The sequence below is a fragment of the Anas acuta genome, chromosome 1 (genome assembly GCF_963932015.1).
Source record: "Anas acuta chromosome 1, bAnaAcu1.1, whole genome shotgun sequence".
Taxonomy (NCBI): domain Eukaryota; kingdom Metazoa; phylum Chordata; class Aves; order Anseriformes; family Anatidae; genus Anas; species Anas acuta.
Window position 1 is genome coordinate 58454822 of NC_088979.1, and position 12189 is coordinate 58467010.

General features: G+C 36.0%; 1 long non-coding RNA gene across 2 annotated transcripts; it reads right to left on the bottom strand.

Annotated features, from left to right (window-relative positions):
- Positions 1–1753: 1753 nt before the first annotated feature.
- On the bottom strand, positions 1754–11761 carry LOC137854588 (uncharacterized). 2 transcript variants are annotated; one of them, XR_011095284.1, is made up of 4 exons: positions 11578–11761; positions 11389–11502; positions 5092–5166; positions 1755–3620 (listed from the first exon to the last, which is right to left on the bottom strand). It is a non-coding gene; the product is annotated as an uncharacterized lncRNA (long non-coding RNA). The 2 variants fall into 2 exon arrangements; XR_011095282.1 differs by having other exon boundaries at positions 1754–3620; positions 11389–11748.
- Between the last annotated feature and the right edge of the window lie 428 nt (positions 11762–12189).

Below are 12189 nucleotides of genomic sequence, written 5' to 3' on the forward strand. Positions count from 1 at the left end.
AAAAACTGTGCTTTGATTTACTTCTTTACATATTGTTGAAGACATCTCTTTGAAAGCTTTGAGGCATGGTTATTTCACAACAGCAGGGTATACAAAGCCTAATTGAAACAATTAAGGTGACATCCAACAGCTTCAGTTACATTTTGAGGATATCAGTTTGCATTAATACATTTTCATGTGCACAGCATTAAAATACATGTCAGTCTGTCACCCTTTGGATAAATTATAATCTTAAAGATAAATATTAAAATTGCCTTTCAGAATCAAAGTTCAGACATGGGTAGGGGAAAAGGGCTGCCTGTGCCTATATTCACTAAATAACTGGTGCCACATCCCTCAAATGAAACACAGTTATCTGGGACATGAAATGTGGCTTCTTGGTTGTATATCATTTCTGATGGCAACTATCTGTTATAATGGAAAAGGCATCAGTGATGCATCAGGATCTATCTGGCAAAGCTCTATGAGGTTCTCAATCACTCGATCTCTGCAAAGTGACAGCTGTTGCAGTTCATGCTTTTTTTTCTGAAGAAACTTCAATGCACTGAAAATGTCAGGTTACAGAAGCAGCAAGATCTCCATCTGTTTATTCCAAACAAAATAAAAGACAAAAGTCACAGCACAGAACTTGATACATTACATGTGTTTCTCTTATTCTGAAAAGCTATCGGTGCCTTTACTTGTTTTTTAAGCAATACAGTGGCATTTCAATCAACATCAGAATTACTCTGTGTGTGTCTCACAAACCTGTGCCAACCTGAAGAGTTTCAATCATGAATCAACCTGTATCACCTCCCTCTTTGGCTACAGCCAGTGCAGATTTTCTCCCACATGGTGTGATTCAGTTACACCTACCTTCCAGTTCTGTCCAGCCCTTCTGTCCTCGGTGCCTGTCCCTTTCTCCCTCTGGGCTTCAGATATATGTTAAGACATGATTAGCAAAAGGATGAGGAGAACAATGGGAATAAATAAATAAATAAATAAATAAATAAAGAGGCCTGTGGTTCTTCAGGACAGGAAACACTGATACTATGATTATTCTGGTCACTGTTATCTGATTTTAAGACATTTTAAGTTTTAGAAATAGCAACATACACAGAAACTTATTTTCAATTCATCATGACAAATATAGAAACAAGAGAGTAGGCAGGGAGGACTAGTGTTCACTACATCATGCAGTGTACTTGTGCCTTCTACATTTTTAGAGTGACACCCCCCAATAATTATGCACTGAAAATGTGAACCTTCTATGTTTTCCTTTCAAGTGGTCCACTGTTACTTATGGAAGGCTTTTTGCTTTGCTTTTCATTAACTGGCTGGTATTGCTTTTCCTTTTTCTTCAGAAAGCAATTATAATGGCCTTTTAAAACAAGAGGTTTATCTTCTCCCCCAGATTAATAATACTTTGCAGTGCCTTCATTTAGGGGCCTGAACCATTTTTATATAGCCTCAAGGAGAGGAAGGAAAAAGTAAATCAACATTAATGATTCATTAGTAGCCATCCCTTGGTATATGAGCTTATATTCTAGTGGAGAATTTTTTTTTTAAGTAACACATTTAAAGCCACAGTCCCTACAGTGTTCATTTTATTCACATATTCTGGATTCATCTAATTCCCAAATTTGACCCTCAAAAAAAAACTACTCAGCATAATGATGTTTTGCATTGTTTGTGTTAACTGGCTGAGAAATATATATATATATATATATATATATATATATATAGTAATTTAAATTGAGAGCATTATATTTACAAAGAACAGCTCTTAAACATTTTCAGCTTCTTTCTTAGGTTTCCTGAGCAGAGAGGAAGAGGGTGATTGGTAGTGCCAGCATTATACAATCCTTCAGGACCTTTGCTTATCAAAACTCCAATCAAAAGAGAAAAGCATGTTGCTGACAGTAAGCCACCCCAAACAGGATCAGAAAGGTGTGGGATATGTCAGAAACACACACAGTGAATTCATCCGTTTCCCCCCTTTGTGTAGCCCCGATGGATCAGGCTACAGCTACTGCATACCCTTAGAGGCAGCATCAATTAATTTCTTGACTGTGCCTTGATAAGGATGCTGCCTGACATGCACAACTTCAGTCAAAATATTACACTGGCAATTATAATATCAAATGTTGCTTTCCACATTCCCTGTTATTACTACAGGATACTCCTCTTTCCAAATGGTTTAGGATGTGCTACAACATTGTATAAAATAACTGTGACTTAAATAATCCATTTTAATGAGTGCTATGCAGGAATGGGATGGGCCTAATTCAAAGTGGAGAATTCCACAAAGAATGAGTTAAAATATTTTTTTTTAAATAAAAGAACAAAATATGAATTAATTTGCAATAAAATACTGTAGAACACTTTGAAGAACATTTATTATTAACCAGAAAGAGAACGAAAGGAAGTTCCCTAACATTTTTTCTCAAATACTGCAGTTGAAAATGTATGATTCTAAAGGTTTCTATGGTGTATTGCTTCCACAAAACTTACTGCATTTGAAAACACCTAACACTTTAATATTATAGTTCAGTTTTCTTTCAGATAGGAAAATTATTTCTGAAAATTCTCTTTTAAAAACTATGTTTCCAGAGATTTTAGATGTATTTCACTTATTTAAAATCTTATTTTTTGACAGCAAAGATTACCTGTAGTTTATGACATTGCAAATTATTTAAAAGTTGTTTACAAAGTGTCTTTAAAGTCTTCCTTTCTTAAACAGAGGAAAGGGTGTCATCCGAAAAAGAAATAATAGCAGATTAAAACATAGTCCTCATATTGAAAATAAATGTAGTGTCAAAATTTATGTAATAGACATTTTCAACAATATTAAATAATGGACTTTAACAGATAATTCCAGACTTTTACATTTTTTTAAAATAGTAGGGAGATCTTTCATATACATGTTCCTGTGTTTGTAGAGAGAAAAACATCAGCAATTTTGTATTTTTAAAATACTAGCTAATAGGTTTTTCACATGAATTACTCTAGAATTTTAATCCATTTATAAAATGCCAAAGTAGTTCTAGAGGAAACATTAAGGATCACTGTCTAATTCTGACACTGCATGAATTTTCATACAATTTGCGAAGGTGCGAGTCAATATAAAATGTTGTGAATGACTTCAGTGAATCGCACAGTACATCTCCTCAGAGAAAATGATGAGATGAAGTGTTTGGTACAAGGAGCAGTAGGAAAATCCACTGAATATTCAGTTCTTCAGTGAGTCTTATGGTTTCTTTTGAATCTAAGTAACCAGAGATAGATTGAGCATCTTTGTAATGTTTATTTAGTAAAATACAATGCTGCAGTAATAAAAAGAATAAAAAAATAATAATAATAAATGAGGGCATTCATTTTCAAAAACCTGAATCCACTAAATTACCCATACAATATAGAGCTGTAAGCAGGAGAAATAAGCATAATTAGACACTTGTAAGGTAGGCTTTGAACATATACCAACATATGCAAAAGGATTATGTTTTGGACACAAGCACCCAGATCTTTTTTCTGTATTGAACAGGAGCTTCTTAGACAGGTCCAGGTAGACTAGATCAGACCAGGAAAAGCTTCCAGATGGCTTTATTTTATTTTCTTGTTTGGACTCCTTGGACTCTTTCCTACAGTTTGAAAGAAAAACATGCACAGTTATAGTGTTTGATTAAATATCGTGCCCCCGGTCATTCATTATAGGGCAGAACAGTTTCTCCCACTGCCAAACTCCCAGAGACAGCTCTAGTTCACAGCAGCAGACAGATGTCTAGGTCACTTAACATTTGTGCTCCCTTTTATAAGCCCTGGACAGTCAAGAGCAGAGCTCAAGCTTTCCAGGTGAGGTACTGGTATTGTATTTTGTCTCACATGGGCATAAAAAGAAATCCTGGATGAATTGTAACCTGAGTAACCTTTTCACATACAAATCACACACAGTAGCCAAGCTTCTGTTAAAAACTGATAAAACCCCATGCCATTCCAGCATCCCATCAGCTACTTTGCTGACTGACCAAAATTCCTACCAGAATTTTTAAAGAATTCAGATGACTCCTTGCAATCTGTCTATTTTAGCAAAGGGAAGAACTGAAAGTGTAGAAGGAAACCTAAGCAACAATGAAATCTGGAGCCAAGGGTGCAATCCTGTTGAACACAATGTCTAGGGAAAAGGATGAGCTACACAGTGTAAGAGCAGCACAAGTTTTCTGCAAGCTGTTTGTAACACACCACCAGCCAGACATGGATTGGTGAGATGGTCCATACCAGCTGAACCCAGAATTGGAGTTAAGTGGCCTTAAAAAAAAAAAAAAAAAAGAGAGAGAGAGAGAGAAAAGTACTCCCCATGCTCTCCAAAAGTATTACACGTCTGTACATCTGTACCTTAGCCACTAAATTCTGTCCCATGTTTTGAAGTAACTTTTTAAAGTGTTTGGTTTTCCTAAGAAATTCTTACTTTTATGTATTTTGTGAATATTTGAACACTGTTTTAAAAGACTATTGGAAGGCCTTTGTGGATATTTACTGTCCACAGAAATTGTACTTTCTTTTGAGAGAGACAGTCAAGAAAATACATTTCTGAGGTTTTTTTTTGGTGGTGGTGGTTTTGTTTGTTTTTCCTTATTAAGGAAGGCTGTTGATCTTATACAACTTATTAATTTGAGCAGTTGATTCAAAAATACTCATCACAGGACTGTGATTCCACCAGGAGAGTTACTAATGCCATGAACATATGCTACATCACTTGAATAATCCACAATCTTGTTGCTAAAAAAAAAAAAATAGGCTTTTAAAATAGGTTTTGAAAACAGATTTTGATAAAGATGAGGACTACATTCCCTTTATTTCCAGCTTTGAAGATGAAGCACATTGGAGAGCAAGGGTTCAGAGCCAAAGCTGCAGCTTCAAGACCATTTATGCAGAGAGACTTTTTTTTTTCTCCTGTTAAATACGGTATAGCAAACCCCAAGACTCCATGTGTTTGAGCCCTGTACACATACTCCTGTGCCATCTGTAACACCCACACACATCCTGTGCTATCTTCCTTATATTGTACATAATGCATCTCCTAGAGAAATCATACCCAGCAAGGCAGACACTCACCTTTAGGGAGACTGGGCTGATCCAGTAACAGCACTGTGAGTCATAACTTTTTCAGTACCTGAATCATTTGAAGACCTGCAGCAATCAGAGACCAATACAGTTCCTTTGGAATAGGTGGGTTCCTGTTATTCCTGCAGCTTTGTGTTTTTCACTGTGCATATCACTTAGAAAGGCATACAGGAAAGGACAGATTGGCTCAGCTCACAGATGTGTCTCAGGTATTTGTTTTTTCTAAAAGAAGCAATATCCCATGAGCATGGAAAGGTCCAACTCTTACTCTCCTTCTTTTATTATACCAGCTGGCTGAAGCTAGGTTAAAAAAGGACGGAATTAACAACCCAAGTGGCTTTTTAAAACAATGTAGTAAGCCAGATCTGTCTTGCCAAGTAAAAACAATGTCCCTGGTCCTGACAGAACATTGTACATTTTATACTGGAAGTACTGGCCAGTCACCATAGAAAGAGAAGCTGGAACACTGAAACAACATAAAAAATTATCTTAGGTCTGATTGTCCTCCAGTTTAATGAACCAATATTGTTTGGAAGCCTGTGATTATTCAAGGGACTCCCTGGCAGCTCAGATTTTCCTTGGCACCTTTTGTCACCTATACAACATTTCAACAGCTCCAGGGTGTCAGTAAGTAGGATACTTTTGAAACGTACCAGTTGCAAGTTATGAGGGAGCACCAAGGACATACTGTCTAGCAGTTTCAGTGGCTTAGATATGACATACTAAGGTGTCTGACAACAAGCTATCATTTTCAATGGGATGTTTTCTTCTTAGGATCATCCACTGTACAATATATACATGCATATACAAAAAGTTCACACATTTTTATGTATTATATATATATATATACATATCCACAGATATAAAATAGATACACACACGTATATACTGAAGGACTGCTCCCTTTTTTCCAATACACAAAACAACAAATATAGGTGCAAGCCTTTTCATTTGTAAAGAACATTAGTCAAAATCCATGCTGAAGAATCCCAAAGCAAATCCCCCTCCAAGCCAAGCTGGCACTGCTATATAGCAACCAGAGTCATCTGCACTGGGCAAGAGCAAGAGGGGAGCAGGGTCTTCTCAGTTTCTTTGCCTGAGTAAAAAAGAATCAAACGTAACAGATCTCAGGAAAATGTGGAGCACAGGCAGCAGAGGAAAGGTTCATTGCATTCAAAATTGTTAGCTACTTCATAGTGGAGTATTACTCAACAACAGCATACTGGAGTTTCCACTGCATTCTTAGAAGCAACTAGAAGCAACAGATCTTGAAGCCTGTGGCATTGGCATTTACGGATATTTATACGATGTAAGCACAGTTGTAACAACAGAGCTACCAAAATATGCTCGGCCCTTTAGTGAAAATAGTTTCAGGGTTCACTCAAGGTTTCTCAGCAATGTAAACAATACCAAGTGTTGCCATCCTTTATCAACAAAATAACTTATGGTAAATTTAGCTGTGAAAGTCATAGGTAAGCTCCCACAGGCACTAGCCACCACTCAGCAAGCTTCCCTGTCTGGTTCACTCACGCTGAACAATGCTTTTTTTGACGGGAATATTGCCTTTTCCCGTCAAGCAAACACAGTGCTGCCATAGGATTAGTAAAAAGAGGGGGGACTGGCTCTCTCCTTCTCGTTTGGTCCCTCAGAGATGGAACTACTGACCACTAGGATGGAAGCATGCAGAGCAGAGGTAAAATTTCAAGTGCTGGTGTTACTTAGGTTCTGCAGCTGGGCTCATCCTGCTGGAAGAGCAGCTCAGGTGGTATTGGGCAGTCACAGTCCACTATCACCAATATGAGACTTCCCAGACATCCTCTCCAGCTGGTGATGAACTTGCAACCCCTCCTCCAACATGCTGTCCCAGGCTACCATTTGTTTTGCCTGTGCATAAAGCTGGTCCTACATAATCTTATGTAGGAATTAGTGGGATTCATCCCTTTGCTCAACTATTGCCTACTACCAGATAGCTTAGTGTGGGATCCTGCATGTGCATCCATGTTACTTCAGTGGTGATGTGTAACGCTTCTAAATTCAGCATCAAAAAATAACTGGGAGACTACTTGTGCAGTATAACAGGAATAAATCACACTGTATGCCCTGTTCTTTCAGCATGTTTTATAACTAAGCTCCACTGGCTGTAGCCAGCAGACAAAATACCAGGCTTCTCAAAAGGAGAAAAGAACATTCTTATGCCTTCCAACTCAAGTGGTTCAATTTCCCCTAAAGTAATGAAAGATTAACTGAACCAACAAGACAACAAATTCATTAGTCTGTATCTTCATGGCTAGAAATGAGATGGGAGTCCTGGAGTTACTTAATATACTGCAAAATGTTCACTTTACAGAATTTTTTGAGAGTCTTTACCAAAAGACTATTTCATACAATTGGAGATGGAAGAAAACTTTCCCTTTCCTGAGACCTACAGGTGACACCCTCCATCTCCCTATGGTCTACTTTAAGAGATGGACAGCATCCTTTGTGGGATACCTCATTACTCTTAAGACATACACTATGGTACCCTTTCTAGAAACTTAAAAAATGTTTGGTATAAATGAGCTTTGCATTATCCAAGTCCCCTTTAAGAGTCTGGGTACACGTCATTTGCTTCTTCAAAAAGACAGCACGATTTAGTAAATAAATAAATAAATAAATAAATAACATTTTCTTCTTCACAATCAAAGTCTAAAATCCATTTCAATTAATAAGAAAGTAAAAAACTGTTAACATTGTCATTGTCTAACACTTGCTACAAAGCAGAGAGCAAAGAGGTGTGTTTTTTTTCAAACTGTGGTATGAAGCCCAGTAGCCATATAATAATACTTTAAATGTAAGATAATCGATAATCACAGTAGACTGTAACCCCAGGATAATTATGCACTTCTCTATATCTTTAAAACAAAGCCTTATCCTCACATCTAAAAAGTGGAAGTTACATGGTAATTATTCTTTGAATTACTTTGTAACTGGTAGTATAATTATCAAGTAATCTGCATGAAAATAATTAGGTATTTACATAGTCTTTGCAACATAATTACAGAGTAGTTGGCTGATTATACAGTGTGTGCCTTGTTAGAGAAAGTGATACCAAAAAGACAAAAAACTCTATAAAAATACTTGTCATTTAGACTAAAATGAATTAAACCTGTAAAAGAGTTGTGTGTGCATGCAAAGCTAACAAACAATAGAAAGTTAAATGGAGACAGAAGAGTATACAAATCCTGGCAGCAGTCACTCAGTTTCCTGAGTAGAAGAAACATGTAGAGGCAAGTCATAAACTTATCTTGGAAGACAATAAGAACTTCTTCAATAATTCACAGTCACATTCACCTCATCATCTCACAAGCCCATCTGCATTCAGAGATGCTTAATAAATTTGTGGAAACAATATGAGGATACAGTGATTGTTTAAAAACAATTACTCTGGCTGACTTTTACTCTGATTAAGTGTCATCTGAAAAAACAAATTCTTGATATACTTTTTCTTTTAACTTTAAAGACATTTTAAATTCTTTATTTTTTTTTATGAAAAAAAAAAATGCTAATAGCAACAGTTCTCTTTTGTTGTGAGTGAGGCAGCCCAGTAATTGATTTTGATCCCTGTTATATATCCACACCTTCTTCTCTGGCTGCATAGTTGTAGTCATATTTAATTATCAGATGCAGATCCTACAACAATGGAGATTATTTCTTAAGTAAAAAATCATTATTTAGCCATCATTTGCACTAAAATAGCAATACAGAGTAAATTAGTAAATGCTCAATATATACATATATATATATAGTCACAAAATAGATTATAAATGGAGAGAGCAAGAACATTCTCTGAATTACAGACAAGAACATTCTCTGAATTACAAACAAAGACCACCAACAGAAAAATCTGTGTATCATTTCATTTTTGTGGCTTCCTCATCAAATAATCATTATTTTTACATTCCTTCATTATAAAATTGTTTTATCTTAGGTGGGTTTACCTTGTGATTTTCTAGACTTACTCCATCTATACCCATGAATATTATGAAATCAATAAGAATTTTATTTTTTTCCCCACATTTTAAGGTCACATACCACATTACAGAATCTAAATCATCCTTGAATCATGTCCAAACTGACGTGTCAGAGAGCTTTTAGCATTTGCTGTCCCTCTTTTCATTTGTTTGCTTTGTCTTTATTCAGGGATTTCCTAATTTTCTTAAAATGAAATATTAAATAGAAAATTGAATAAGGATTTCTATCCTCATGTTGTGTTTGTTTGTTTGTTTTTGTTAAAAAAAAAAAAAAAAAAAAAAAAAAAAAAAAAAAAAAAAAAAAAAAAAACAGCTATAATATAATCTGGTGGGAACTATACAAGCTAGTTTTTATAATGAGTATAGAAACATCTCACTCATTCATTATTTTGAATGTCTGAGTTATCCCTAAAGAAATACTCCAGCAAAAAAATACATGGTTAAAGGTTCACTGAACAGCAATCCCATGTTTGATACACCTCAGATGTTTGGAATGAACTTTTTTCTGCTGACACAAGTGTATATTTCAAGCTGGCTAAATCTGAGAGTTCATGTTTACCTTCAGTGTTCAGCTTAGATTCAGAGAGGTTAAAGGTAGCTAATAGGACTGACACTGAGGTCTTTTCTTATAGCTTATAACATGGTATTTAAGTGTGACAGGATTCATCTATCTTTTCCAAAATTTACTTTGCATCTGAACAGTGGTTCTTACAAAAGTAAGAATCTCATCTACTCATCTACCAGCTTCTTTTTTTTTTTTTTCTTTTTTTTTTTTTAAAAAAAAAAAAGAACAAAGAACAAAGGTCCAGATCTACTTACTTTTTAGTGTGCCCATTAAATTGATTAATTTAACAGGAGAAAGTCACCTAAATAGCTTGAAACCTGTAACTCTGATCAAATGCCTTCTTTTATCAACAGAATAATTTGGATGACAAGCATAATTAGCAGGCTTTTATTTTCTGTTTCAGTTGAACAATAAAAGAAAGCAAACCTAGGCATTTTAAGAAACAAACTTCATTACAGATGTATGAAATGGATCTGAACAAGGTTACCTGTCTGTATCATTTAAAAAACTAAAGGTCACAGCAAATACTGTAGTATTATAAGTGAAAAAAATAGAGGTCCAATTCAGAAAGACCACATAAGTTTAAAAAGGAGGAGACAGAGAACATAGGTCAAATTTAGCTGAAGCACCTATAAAGGGACTAAGGGACTGAATTCTGTACTGAGTTTGAAGCGTGGTAGGTGACAGCATGGGACAGACGACTTTGCTTCTACAAAAATTCAATTTCTCGTAACTAAGTTAAGTGACTGTGATTAGAGTTTGCCCAAAAATGTAGAGAGGCTTTTTGTTTGTTTGTTGTGTTGTTTGTTTTTTTTTTTTGACATTCCAGAGTGTCACTATAATGAAACCTCCAGAGAATAAACATCAACATAGGATATAACTTTTTATATAAATGTTAGTCAGAAGCTGCGGAAACCTGAAAATAAACAAAACCCTGACTGTGTGAGTTAGGTTAGCTATTGACACCAAAGAGTTAACAAAATCAACAAGAAAAAGAAAATCTAACACATAGCACAATCAGTATTTTAAGCTCCAAACAGCCCTGAAATATGTTTGTACAAGTTTAAGCCATCAAGTTCCATTTCTGCTACACAGGATTTTTTTTAAGACCTATTTCCACTTGATTCAATTGATTTACATGATAAACAGTGTCTGAGCCACTGTCTTTTTCCAGCCTACACTAGAGATCCCAAGCCCTCCATACACATTTTTATTCTTTTGTATTCCATTTTTTTATTTACATGTCTCCGATAATTTCTGAATTACCATGGTTAGTTAGAAACCAGAGCTATCAGCGTGTAGCAGTTTACATAAAGCAAGCTCTTGCATGGTGCATGGCAGTTTAAATTGGCCTCTTACTCTCCACTACAAGCCTGAATGGAGACTCCGCAGGAGCACAATTAGAGTTAAGAGCTCTGAATGCTCTTGCGTGGCAAATGGCAGCAGTGTGACCCCTCAGGTCTTGTTCTCTCTTGCAGCAAAGTGAGATAAAACAAATGCTTCCCTGATTAGAGGAATTAATGCCACCTTGTCTCCTATGTGTCTGTGCTTCAGTCTCATGAGCTAAATACTCTTGAGTCAGGTGCAGACATACTGTGCATTGGGAGAGTAGCCTAGCAGACTCTTCTCTCTCACCACCACTACCCCCACCTTACATAGTTCAAAAGCTCCCAAGTTATACAACAGCAGTTGTTGCCCAGTTGTGTAGCTTACCTGCTATTTAAAAGGTGGTTGCACTGTCCTTTGAGGACATTGCATCCAGATGACAGTAAGCAAAGGAACTGCTTCGACAAGTAGGCAAGGCAGGCAGCTGCAATCTTTCGCATTCTGTATTTCAAAGCGATGCCTTGAGTGCTGAGAAAGTTTTCATCACCAGGAATCTCTAAGAAGCTGTGAACTCACCTGGAAGCCCTTTCTTCAGTCAAGTCACCTAGAATGTCTCCCTCTTCCATCAGTCACTACTTTCATGGCATCTTTTAAATATGATTACTTCTGAGATTTTATCTTTCCACCCAATCAGACAACAGGCTGGAAAATTTCCATAGCAAATCTGCCTAAAGAGCATTAGAGTTGACTAGATGTGTATTGGATGTAACTGAGTAAATATGGTTCAAGTGGCCTTGAGAATGTTAGATCCTCCTCTGAATCAAGGCATGGTAACTGACAGCTCATCAGCAATCATTAATACTGGATTGGGTTTCGTAACTAAACAGATCATCATTTTTGACGCTGAGTTTACATATATTTATGCTACACCTATTCTTAAACTCATCTAAAACAAGATAGTAAAGCTAGGTGAGTATTCTACTTTTTTTTTAAGGCAATTTGTCTATACACCCTAAAGATATATATTTTCAAATGTTGCCTAATTAGTATACAACATATTACAAACAGCATTCAGTCTTGCTGTAAAATAAGGGCAACTCCACAAAAGCTCCATCTACTTTATACAAGAATTTCAGTACTATCTAGTGTCTGAAAATTCTACGTGAAGGGGCAATCTGAAACACCTAA